General features: G+C 30.6%; 1 protein-coding gene and 1 long non-coding RNA gene across 2 annotated transcripts in view; one reads left to right on the top strand and one right to left on the bottom strand.

The window, feature by feature from the left end:
- Positions 1-12117, bottom strand: part of LOC107441867 (adipocyte plasma membrane-associated protein) — a 155046-nt gene that overhangs the window by 127564 nt on the left and 15365 nt on the right. The window lies entirely within an intron of this gene.
- The window catches only part of LOC139426505 (uncharacterized), a 93327-nt gene that overhangs the window by 78924 nt on the left and 2286 nt on the right, over positions 1-12117 (top strand). The window lies entirely within an intron of this gene.

The raw sequence follows: 12117 nt of genomic DNA, 5'->3' as shown, positions 1-12117 counted from the left end.
TTTTTTCTAAGGATAATTTGAGTAAGTGAAAAAGTGATTTCAATATATGGCTCACCTTTGGAACCTGTGGGAAACTTTAGGCGCAGAAGCTACAATTTTGAAATTGTACTATAAAATAAATGAAATTTTATTTTACAATTAAAAGTATACGTGATATATATTAGAGATAGGTGTAAGATGTTACAAAAAAAATTTCAGCCACACAGACTTAACCAGAAAATTAGGAAAAATCCTCAAAGCAAAGCCATTTTTAGCTCCCTACCTTAAGTTTTGATTCAATAAGTTGTTTCACTTTAATAAGTTATTAAATATGTCGAAACGTATTTTCTTTTCTATGTGTTTGAGCGCTTTCCTTTTATACAGTTAATAATCTTTTTTTAAATAATATTTTCTCTTGCATATTCTCGCGCCACCCCTCTAGTGTGCTCGCGCCCCCCTAGGGGGGCGCGCCCCACAGGTTGAGAATCACTGGCTTATGTAAATATTTTCAGCATTATAGTAACTTAAATACAGTTGACCTTTTTCTTTCTAATGACACCAAAATTAATAAAATTGGATAATAAATAAGCATGAAATAGACATTTTTAACATACTAGCCACCTTCTGTAGTTTCGCCATTTTCTTAATTCGAGTCAAATTTCAAAATGGCCCCTTTATCTTTGTTTTGGTTTGAAAATTCTAAAAAAATTATTTCAGTCATTTCTCATTAAATACTTTTCGACAAAAAAATTTCATGAAAATTCGTGACATGATGGCTATGATAACTATTTATTTTAGTCGATTTCACATGGAGTAAACCAAAAATTGCTTTACAAATTTTTAATTTACTACCATTTAATTCACTACCTTTTTAATTTACTACTACTGGAAAATTTACTAGCACTAGATTTAATTTAATTTATGACCACTGGAAAAAATATTATGCACCAAGCTCAAATTTAAAAAAAAATGTGCTAGAAGCCCAAAACTTTGCATCTTTCCGGAGTATCTTTATATTGTTTCCTAATTCTATTATATTTTTAATAATTTATTTTTTTAATTTATTAAATAAAAGAGCAGTAACATATAAATCTTATTAACCCTTTGGATCCGATTTATTTAAATTCCGAACTAAGAAGAAACAACAAAATTAAAAACCTGGTAGGTAGTAAGTTTTTGATTTAAAAAGGATTTTTTGTTAAACATTTACCAAACATAACCTGACAGGTTCACTGAAGGAATTGTCACTTAATAGATGTCATGTCTGCCAACGCTTCCGGATTTTCCGCAAGATTTTATTTTCATATTTAAAGTGGTAGCAATACACAGGTTATTCAAATTAACTTCTTGAATAATAATGATAATTATAAATGAGTTTGATCACCACTACATATAAATAATTACAATAAATATATGAAAGCGTAATAATATTTGCGCAAGCGAATTTCTACGGGATTTAAAAATAAAACGATATAGCATGATTTAAGTGCTATAAAGTGGTGAATTATATAAGCCTACAAATTATTTAGATAAAAGTGGTGGATAAAAATCTACTAAATTGAATTTATTAAACCAATAATCACAATTGATAAACTACCACTTTAAAATATATATTTGCTGTCAGGAGCAAGTTGGCATCTTTGGTTAGAGTCCCCTTGCGGTCAGGCTATCCGTCGAAAATTTTCGTGTTTTTCCTCTCCATGTAAAGCAAATGCGGGAAAGTTCACTCAAAAAGTCCTCGGCGAAGGCAAATTTCTCCCAATGCTTGATCCAGGAGTTCCCTTGTCTTCTGTATCCAAAATTACAAGTCTACGGAGCTGAACATGTGTAGTTACTTAAACCCTAAAAAATTGGGCCTACTGTTCAATAGCAGTTAAGAAATAAGATCCAACCCTCTATATTTGATGAGTCAGAAATCCAAATCCATCGAAAAAAAGTATGCTTTTTCTTCTGAGAAAGTACGTTTTCGTATCTAATTTAGTAAGTTATAATATCGTTTGCACTAATTACTCAGCATTTTTGAAGCCAACCCCTCGAACGTGAAGATTTGGTCAATTAAATTGAAGTTATACGATATATATATATATGATTGATTTTTTTTTTTAATATTTAAAACATAAGCCTTAGTGGTGGTTACATTTGAACAATTAAAGAGATTAATAGATAAGTAAAAATTAATCGAGTTTTACCACTTTTATTAATTTTAATCGCCTGAGACATATGCCTTTTTTCGGTTTTAAAGACAATTTTGTAAATAGTGCAAATATTTTTTCTTTATCTTCAATTTGTTCACTTTATTATGTATCAACTTACGATTTATTTTTATGTATAACTCAGACTTGATTGTTTGATTATCAATTATCGTTCATTCTGAGATTTAACTTAATGTTAACGCAGCACCTCCTTTCCCTTCTACCACATATTCTTCAATTTAGATGAAGGAGCAGATATCCATTCCTGGATAGGTACTCTGAAAAACTTGATTAGTTAGTTAGTTTAAAGACAAAAATCTAATATGAAAATTGCGGCTCCTGCATCCGATTAGGGATGAATAATTGCACGATCAATTCATGGTTATCTAATGCTTAGTACATAACATAAAAAACGCAATATTGTGTAATTATTGTTACTAAGAGGCTTCGCCCCTGCTCGCTGGCNTTATTTTTTTAGCGAAATGTTTTTTAACCTAACAGAATTCTTTGCCGACTGTTTTCTCTATGAATGAAGAAAATAAAGTAAATATTTAACTGTTGTGAAAAGAATCTTATTTAGTTGTACAAAGTACTTCAGCCAAAATTTGAGAGCCACGTAAGAGAATTATATATAGTAGATCAGAAACACATCATTATAAGGCAGAATGCTTTGGTGTTCTCAAAACAAAACAAACGTTGCCACCGGCGGAAAAGAAATACAGCCAAAATTTGCTAGCCACGTAAGAGAATTAAATATTATAGATAATTAATTGATAAATACACAGAATAAGGATCTGTAATTATTTCTTTGTTAGATTTTAAAGATGAAGTGGTAGTTTACTTAATAAACACGCTAACACGTTGTGTCAGATGCATCGAAAAACTCTTACTAATTTGCTATAAACCTTTATTACAATATTTACAAGTTATAAAAAGTGATCCACATCTATTCTTAACAATCTCCATGAAAACATAAACTAATAAACTGCTGCCATTGGAATTCATATAAGTATTAAACTAATGAATAAAATGTTACAGATTATGTACGATGACGTCATTACAAATTCTTTACGCAACATCCTCCCGCTCTAACGACACTATGTTTTCCCCCCATGATTTATCACAACAAGCAAAGTCTGCAGCAATACTTCTTCTGAAACATTGTGATTGGCTAAAGCAAGATTTTGTGGCACTTCTTGACTTTCTTGAATCGCCACTTTCTGACTTGGCTGATAAATTACGACACATTATTACCCAGTGTCTCTTTCCGCAGACCATGCAGCGTACAGTTGATCTGCAGTTTCTCGATAAATGCGCTGGTTTCAAACAAAAAAAAAACAGCATTTATATTTTCTGACTGCTTCTCGCTTTTCTTCTAATGACAGTTTCTGCCCTTAAAACAGTCTTTACTTTCATGTTAATTTGTTACAAAATATTCAGTTCAACTTTGCCTTTTCTTTAAACCCAGATATTAAATCATTGGCCGTAGGTGGATAAAATTCTGTTTCTCAGTGCTTTTGTCTCTTTTCAACTATTTCAGCTTGTTTAAAACCAGTTTTTGCTAGAGCAATCCGTTCTTCACCCTCTACTTCCGTTCTTAGAAATGTTAACAGTTGAGCCAATTTATCGCTATAAGAATTCTCTTGTTTATTAATTAAAGGACTTCTAAGCCAAATTCGTAGATTTTCTTCGGGGATGCATGACTCCACTAAAGGGAGTAGCATAGCGGCATATTTGTCAGATGTCATGCCAATAGATTCCAACGATCGCAAATGGGATTCTAATTTGTCGTACAATTGAGTAATATCCATCTTATTCCTTAAATTTGTAGCATATTTAACGACAAGAGTCAAAAGTTCGCGAACATAATATTCAATTAAAAGTTCCTCTCGGCCAAACCTTGATTTCAAACTCTCAATAACTTTGCAATAATTATCGGCCTTCGGCGGGTAACTGTCCACTATTTCACGAGCTCTTCCTCCGACTATCACGCATTGAATAAGATATTGAAATTTATCTTCATCGTCCATCGATTTATTTTCGTGCATTCTACTGAATTTGCTCCAAAAATGCAGCCAATCTTTTATCTCGCCACTGAAATGTACAAGTTCTATTTTCGGAAGCTTTAGTTTAGTTTTTTCATTTTTAACCGAATTATCTTTCTTTTCTTTCAGTTCACGAGAATTAAGAATTCTATTTACACGAACACGAACAGAATCTAACTTTTCTCTGTATTCTTCAATGATACAGTATTCTTTTTCAAAATCGTCTGCTTTGGCGACTTCTATCAAAATGGCGTTACATACATCTTCATCTAATTTTGATAAATCAATAGAAATTCTTTCCAAAGATGATAATTTACTTTCTAAATCTTCAAAATTTAATTCAGTTTTATCGAGAGCCGCAATTAAAATATTATATAAACGAGTAAAAGAAGCTCTTACCGACTTTCTTTTCACTATGAGTAGATCCATTTCGAATTCCAAACTTGAAAATTTTTCAAATAAGAGTATAAAAATATCTGACTTAAATGCAAACGATCACGTCCGGGTTTCACCACAATGTCAGATGCATCGAAAAACTCTTACTAATTTTCTATAAACCTTTATTACAGTATTTACAAGTTATGAAAAGTGATCCACATCTATTCTTAACAATCTCCATGAGAACATAAACTAATAAACTGTTGCCATTGGAATTCATATAAGTATTAAACTAATGAATAAAATGTTACAGATTATGTATGATGACGTCATTACAAATTCTTTACGCAACACGTTGAATGCCACGCTAAATTTACATGGCTTGCCATCTTGTCGAACGGTAAGTAACTACAAACTAAATTTGCAAGTATTAGACAGATTTTGCTAGTTTGAATTTATTAAAATAAGAATCAATTAATAAACTACTACTGGAATCACAATTAATAAAATATTTATTCGCTGTCCGGAGTAAGTAGGCATCTCTGTGTATATAAATAAAACTATTTTTGTGTGTTCCATATTGCATTCATTTCTTCAAACCATTTTAGTAGCGATAATAATGTAAGAAAATTAAAAATTTACTCGAATTATGTGTTTCTAATAATCTTGTCTTCGCCGGTGACCCCCATGGCAATCACCGTGTTAATATATATCATTCTGTTCTATACCATCGCAATGAAAATGAGAGGAAGTGAGAGATTTAGTAGATATTCCAAATTTCTTCTGACTTCTACATCTGTTGTTGCCTAGTCACCCTTTCAGGACAGGCATTATTTGTTTTAAAGCATTATTTGTATTAAAACAGTAATTAGTGACATTAACAAGATTAGTGATTTTCACAAGTATCTTGGTTAAACAAATCGTTTGTATTCACCATAAAATATTTATAAGAATAAGTTTATACACATTAGTAATTATGCTCATATTCTTTTTCTTTAATTTAAAGTGGAAGCCTACCTAGCTCTAACGGTCACTTACCTTAAACGTAAACATATAATCACTTATATAATGGGATCATTTTTAAATGGCTTCCGTATTGAAATTTGTGCACTACTGTGCGAAATACTATTCGAATTAATTTTACACTTATTTTAAGTTAAATAATTTGAATCAAAAATATTGTACTAGTAGGTAAAATATCGTTAAAGCTCACGTCAGTCATTTTTCACGAACGATTTTCTTCAAATAGTTTATTAACCCCTTGGGGACGGGTGATTCAGAAAAGCATTCGTACAAAATCAGAATCAGGATGTAATTAAATAAAAAACGGTAACTTAAATGTAGTCGTTGCTAATTTGACACACTTACTTAGCTTTTACTTTAATTATTGTTAGTTTAATCATATATATAATCAATGCAGGGGTGAAAGCGAGACGGAAAAGAGGAAAGGCTGGTAGTAAAACCATTTCAGTTATAGCTAGTTTTGGGGAGGAGTTTACTTATTCTTTTTTTAAATTTTTCAACAATATTTACTTTATCTTGGAAAAGAAGCAGTTTTATATATATGCCAGAATNTTTCTTTTTTTGGAAAAAGGATATTTGTAACGATATTTTTATTATTAATACGATAAATTTTTAAACGCATCTAAATAAAACTAAACTAGTCATTTTTTAAACATGTGAGTTGTACACATTTTAATATTATTTTGTACAAAACAAAATAGGAATATGATATTCTTTCTACAGTATTTTAATTTACTTTAAGCGTGAATGAAAGATGAAATGATTGTGCTCAATACAATGAAATTATGAAACAGGTGATTAATAAAGATTTTAAGTTTTAAACTAAATTTTCTTTGCTGAATCATTCTTTATGAATCATTTTTTAAAATTACCTTTGAAATTATAAAACATATTTACAAACAATTGATCATTGTACGTAATACAATAGTATTTTTTTTACATAAAAAAAGCATATCGGTTCTAAGTTTTGTATTCTCATGAAAGTTATATTTCAGCCGTTGCTGATCTATCAATATGGCAGAAATTCCAGCATTTACCAACATTTTTTCAAAATTTACAGACATAAACACATAACCAGCTGGTTATTCATATGTTTTGCAAATTTATAATTTATATATTTTAATATCATTATTTATATATTATTTATTATATAAATTTATATATTTATATATTATCTTTTCAAATCGCATTTTTTTTTAAGAAAATGACAGTTGGAAAACGATCTTTCCTTTATTAACATTTTAAATGTGCAATGGGCAAAAAAACTAAACATCCTGAATAACTTTTGTTCTAATGATCGAATTTTAAATTTCTGTGACACAATCTTAATGGTTTGAGTGGGCTATATACTAGTTAATTAGTGCAGACGACATTTTAAGTTACGAAGTCAGACACAAAAACGAACTTTTCTGAATAATCAAGCCTTTACTTAGATTAATTCGGATTTATGACAACCAAAATATAAGGGGTAGCCGCAATCTGAGAAATATGCTCCCAATAGTTTAGTCAAGAGAGCGAACCAGAGTTTGTACCCCTTAATGTTAATTTTACGTTTTGCGTATTTCGCCATATCTCGAGAACTTTTTCAGCAAATTGAAAACTTTTTGCCCACAATTATAAAATTCGTTTATCCAATAACATAACTTTTGGTAAATATATATTATTTTTTAATATTTAATTTAATGATAGTCGAAAAAAGTTTGAATTGAGAGGTATACATTTTTTGAATTTTTCTAAATTATGCAATTTCACACGGCAAAATACAAAATTTGAGCAAAATCGATTAAATAGATCCTGAGAAATCAAATTTTTTTTAAAAAAACTACTACTTTTTTATGCATTTGGCACATCTCTTTATAAGCAAGCCTCGATGGTAACCAACCAGCACAGCTGTATTTAAATATTCTAATTTCCCCACCTCTCCTCCAATCCCTACACCTTAATTAGTTTTAAATTAATTAAATTAATCAAATTTTTTCACCTTCTAGCTGTTGCCCGCAGCTTTACCCGAGCGTAAGTACTTAGATTAAGGAAACTTTAAAACCAGCATGAAACTAGAACGTTTTTCTTTAAGTACCACATTTGGTGCTTAAAGATATTTCAATGAGTATTTATTTTACTAATGACCAGCATAATGATATGATAACACATTTTAATAATTAACATAAAAGCATGAAATTTTGATACTGTACACCTAGTAACGTTTTAGGGAATTATTAACACGTTGAATACCACGCTAATTTTATATGGCTTGCCCGTCTGGCCACACGATAAATAACTACAAACTAAATTTGCAAATGTTGGACAGATTTGCTAGTTTCTTAAAGGGTTTAGCATGACATATCTGAAAAAAGTGTTGAAGGGTTGCTGTGTACATAAATAAAACTATTTTTGTATGTTCCATATTGCATTAATTTCTTCAAACCATTTTAGTAACGATAATAATATGAAAAAATTAAAAATTAACTGGAATTATGTGTTTCTAATAACCTTGGCTTCGCAGATCACCGGTGACCTCCGTGGTGCTACGAACAAACTCAGTGCTGGTCACCGGTGACCCCCATGGCATTCAAAGTGATAAAGTATGGAAGTAGCCGCAATCTGGAAAATCATTAGCATTGGTGCGACAGCTTTTGTGAGCCTCTACCTTCCTCAGAAGCATTTCCCATTCTGCCCTTCTCCCAGCAATTGATTTCCAGTTCTTTACTTTTAGGTTGGCNGGGTTGCTGTGTACATAAATAAAACTATTTTTGTATGTTCCATATTGCATTAATTTCTTCAAACCATTTTAGTAACGATAATAATATGAAAAAATTAAAAATTAACTGGAATTATGTGTTTCTAATAACCTTGGCTTCGCCGGTCACCGGTGATCTCCATGGTGCTACGAACAAACTCAGTACCGGTCACCGGTGACCCCCATGGCATTCAAAACGTTAAAGTATGAAAGTAGCCGCAATTTGGAAAATCATTAGCATTGGTGCGACAGCCCCTTGTGAACCTGGGCCTTCCTCAGAAGCTTTTCCCATTCTACCCTTCTCCCAGCAATTGATTTCCAGTTCTTTACTTTTAGGTTGGCAAAATCCTCATCCACACAGTCTTTCCATCTCTTTTTGGGCTTTCCTCGTGGCCTTTTATGGGAGGGGGTTAATCTGGGAAATATAGACCCTATAGTTCAGGCAAATGAGCGGTCAAAATTTGGGATACGAAATTTCGATTTAGGCATTACGCCATATATTTGAAACTATTTAGGAGAATCTAAGAATTTTTTTAACGCTATTATAAATCTCGTTCAACTAAAAGAAATATCATGCAATTTATGGTAATTTACAACTCCCATCAAAAATTATTTAGGTTTCTTTATTCTCATATTCCAGTTAATTGTTTACATATTGCATGCTGATTTCGTAAAAACACGCTTTTGACATTTACTTCATAGTTTTTGACATTAATTTAAAGAATGGTAGTAAAACCATTTTATTTTCACTCTATTTCTCACAGAAACATATTCTTCATCACAACAAGTATAATTGATTTTGTATATATGTATTCAGTACTACAGAATAGTTAAATATACATTCAGTACTACAATGGGATACCTGCAAGTGACGTAGGTTGGGTATCTCTATCCTGATTGGTTCTTGAAACATAGCATTTGTTTACGTTAGCAATTTCATTCTATTTCGGTAATCCATACCCATAAAGTAGAAATTCTCAGAAACGACACATTCTACATTCTTTCACAAAGATTTCAGTTCTTTCACTGTGTATTTATTACTTAACACACGTACTTAAGAGAGGTACTAAGCCATATAGAACATAAGGAAAATAATTATGAATCAAAGTTGACAGGCACGCAAAACAAAAATATATTATGGCTATAATGAAATACATTAACAAGTAATATATCTAAAATAAGTAAAAGACGTAGACGAGAAAGAATTAAATTTCAACAAATTTGATGTACAATACGGCACTGTATTTAACCAACTTCCCGTTATTTAACATTCTGACTTATGTCGGGAAACTTACCTCAACTTCTACACGCCATTTTGCTTATAAGCGATCATATGTGACGTGGCTTTGTCGTCATAGGTCACATGTTAGGCATCCGTGATCTTCTCCTTCTTCTTGAAATGCTATTACCCAATTGAACGTCGTAAAAAAATAACAAGTTTGCGCCAGCTTTAATAAAATATTGCCAACCACTTCTTGAAATTTTAATCTATAACACATGGATATTTATTTATTTTTAATTTTTTTGTGTGGAAAACTTGCAAATATGCAATGTATTGAATAAATTACTTTTTTTTCCTGTACGGAACGGTTTGCATGTAAATGTTTTCGTACAAAATCGGAATAAAAATAAATAAATAAAAAGTGGTATATTAAAAGCGGACAGAGATAATTTGATTGATTAATTTCGCTTTCAATTTAATTTAACACATCTAATAAATATTTATTCAAAGTATAAATATAAAATTTTTATTTTGATCCAAGTGAATTAAATAAATAAAACTATTATTACCTCGTCCAAAAATAAACTTCTAAATAGTTTGGCTACCAGTTTAATTTTTTTAAGCCGATTGTCCCCCCCCCCGGAAGACAGCATATATGAAATTCCCAGTCTCGTACTCGAAATCTAAAAAAAAAGAAAACAATCTATTAATCAGAAGTAATTAAATTTTAGTGTGTATAAACTACATTACATTACATTAGAGTTTGTAAGTAACCGATTTTTTTTCACACCTGTTTCAACAGGAAAGAGTATACAGAGGGTTATGAATGAATTCCCTTATGCTTTTTGAAAGTTTTTGGAAATAACTGTGTTTTATGGATCTTAAATTTATTTTTAAAAATAAAATTTAACAAACTATCCTTGAAATATAATTTTATTTTGAATTTAATATATAATAAAATCTTAATTTTTTACTTAAGTTCATAAAAATTTGCAAAAACTGAGAAAAAAGCGATGATTTTAATCATTTTCATCTAGTTGGGAAAATGTCGCCAAATTGGAGATTTTTCAAAAAGTTTAATAACTTGTAAAATATTTAAGTTATTTACCCGTTCTAAAGCCCAGATAATTCTTCACTGCAAGATGGTATATATAGTGTAAAATCATCGAATTGCTCTTCAAGCGTAAGGTACTCAATCTGTGATTTTTTTTCCCCTTGGCGGCAGAACTTCGAAAAACAACGTTAAAGCTTAGAAAGTTCTTCCTTGCTTAATTATTACTTTACTACCATTATTTAAACTCTTCAATAACGAATGTTTAAGCCATGTACCATAGCTGGTTCATTTTTTACTTTCTGATTAAGTGTTTTTTCTTCTTTTTTTTTCTTTGTAATAGAGGTAATATAACAAATGATTTTGCAACTGTAAGCTGGAATTATTTTAACTATCACTTCATCCCCTAAAAGATTAATTCTGGCATTTTCATAATTATTTTAAATCATTTTGGTCACAATCATTATAATTAAACTCTGTTAAACAAGGATAAAAAATATTAACGTATACATTTTTTAATCATTTTTAAAACAAAATCTCCAAAAGCAACTATTTGATAGCTATGCAATTTGCATGGGCATGGAAGAAATATTTATTTAATGGCAGTCACTTTTATGATTTAATGTACAAATCTGGGTTCATAAAGGTTATATATATTTATCAGTATATTTTGGGTTGTATATTTAAATAATGTTTTTCAAAAAAAATATTTTCTACTCATCATCACAAAACAATAATTCAAATATATATTAATGAAATCTATTGTCCAGGTATTTACGCATGGTAGTTTAATTTTTAGATAATTTTGTCTTTATTCAAACATTTCAAGAACGCAACTGGGAGAAAAACTAAGCATAAAAATTAACCTTTTCATAGGTTGGTAAAGAGAAAGCGAGCGAAATATGACCTCATTTCTTTCGGAGAGAATACTACGTTTTTGATTGAACGTTTTCGTTGAGAACGTTTTTGATTATTTGGTTCGCTATGTTTGAAAGCTATTTAAATAAATTATAAGTTAGTTACAGAGAAGCCAATCGCTCCGAATGTTTCGTCTAAGCTGATTGTACAGGGTAACAAAAAAGTATAGGGATCACTTTTGTAGTCATCTACCACTAAAGTTTTAAAACCTTTTTACATGTATAGCATACTGATCTAAAGCTCTGCTATTAGACTTTCAATTGCAATACTATTTCATAAAATCATAAAAATGCCTTTGAAGAAATTTGACAAAAAGCTGATTGGTCTAGTACAAGCATTTTTAGAACTTCGATGGAGCCACAGGATTATACAAACCCATTTTAAAAGGAAAGGTATTGTGATTTCACTCAGCCATATCAGTCGCATCAAGAATTCAGAGCTCGGATCGATGCAAAATAATGCAAAACCAAAAAGAAGTGGACAGCCAAACAAATTGAAGAAATCAGATTTGCAGAAGCTTGATAAGATGACATCAAAACCGGATCCACCAACACAGACAAGCATGGCTAAAG

Source organism: Parasteatoda tepidariorum, chromosome 9, assembly GCF_043381705.1.
Source record: "Parasteatoda tepidariorum isolate YZ-2023 chromosome 9, CAS_Ptep_4.0, whole genome shotgun sequence".
NCBI classification, from domain to species: domain Eukaryota; kingdom Metazoa; phylum Arthropoda; class Arachnida; order Araneae; family Theridiidae; genus Parasteatoda; species Parasteatoda tepidariorum.
The sequence above is the reverse complement of the archived record's forward strand: the minus strand, read 5'-3'. Positions and strand labels throughout refer to the sequence as shown.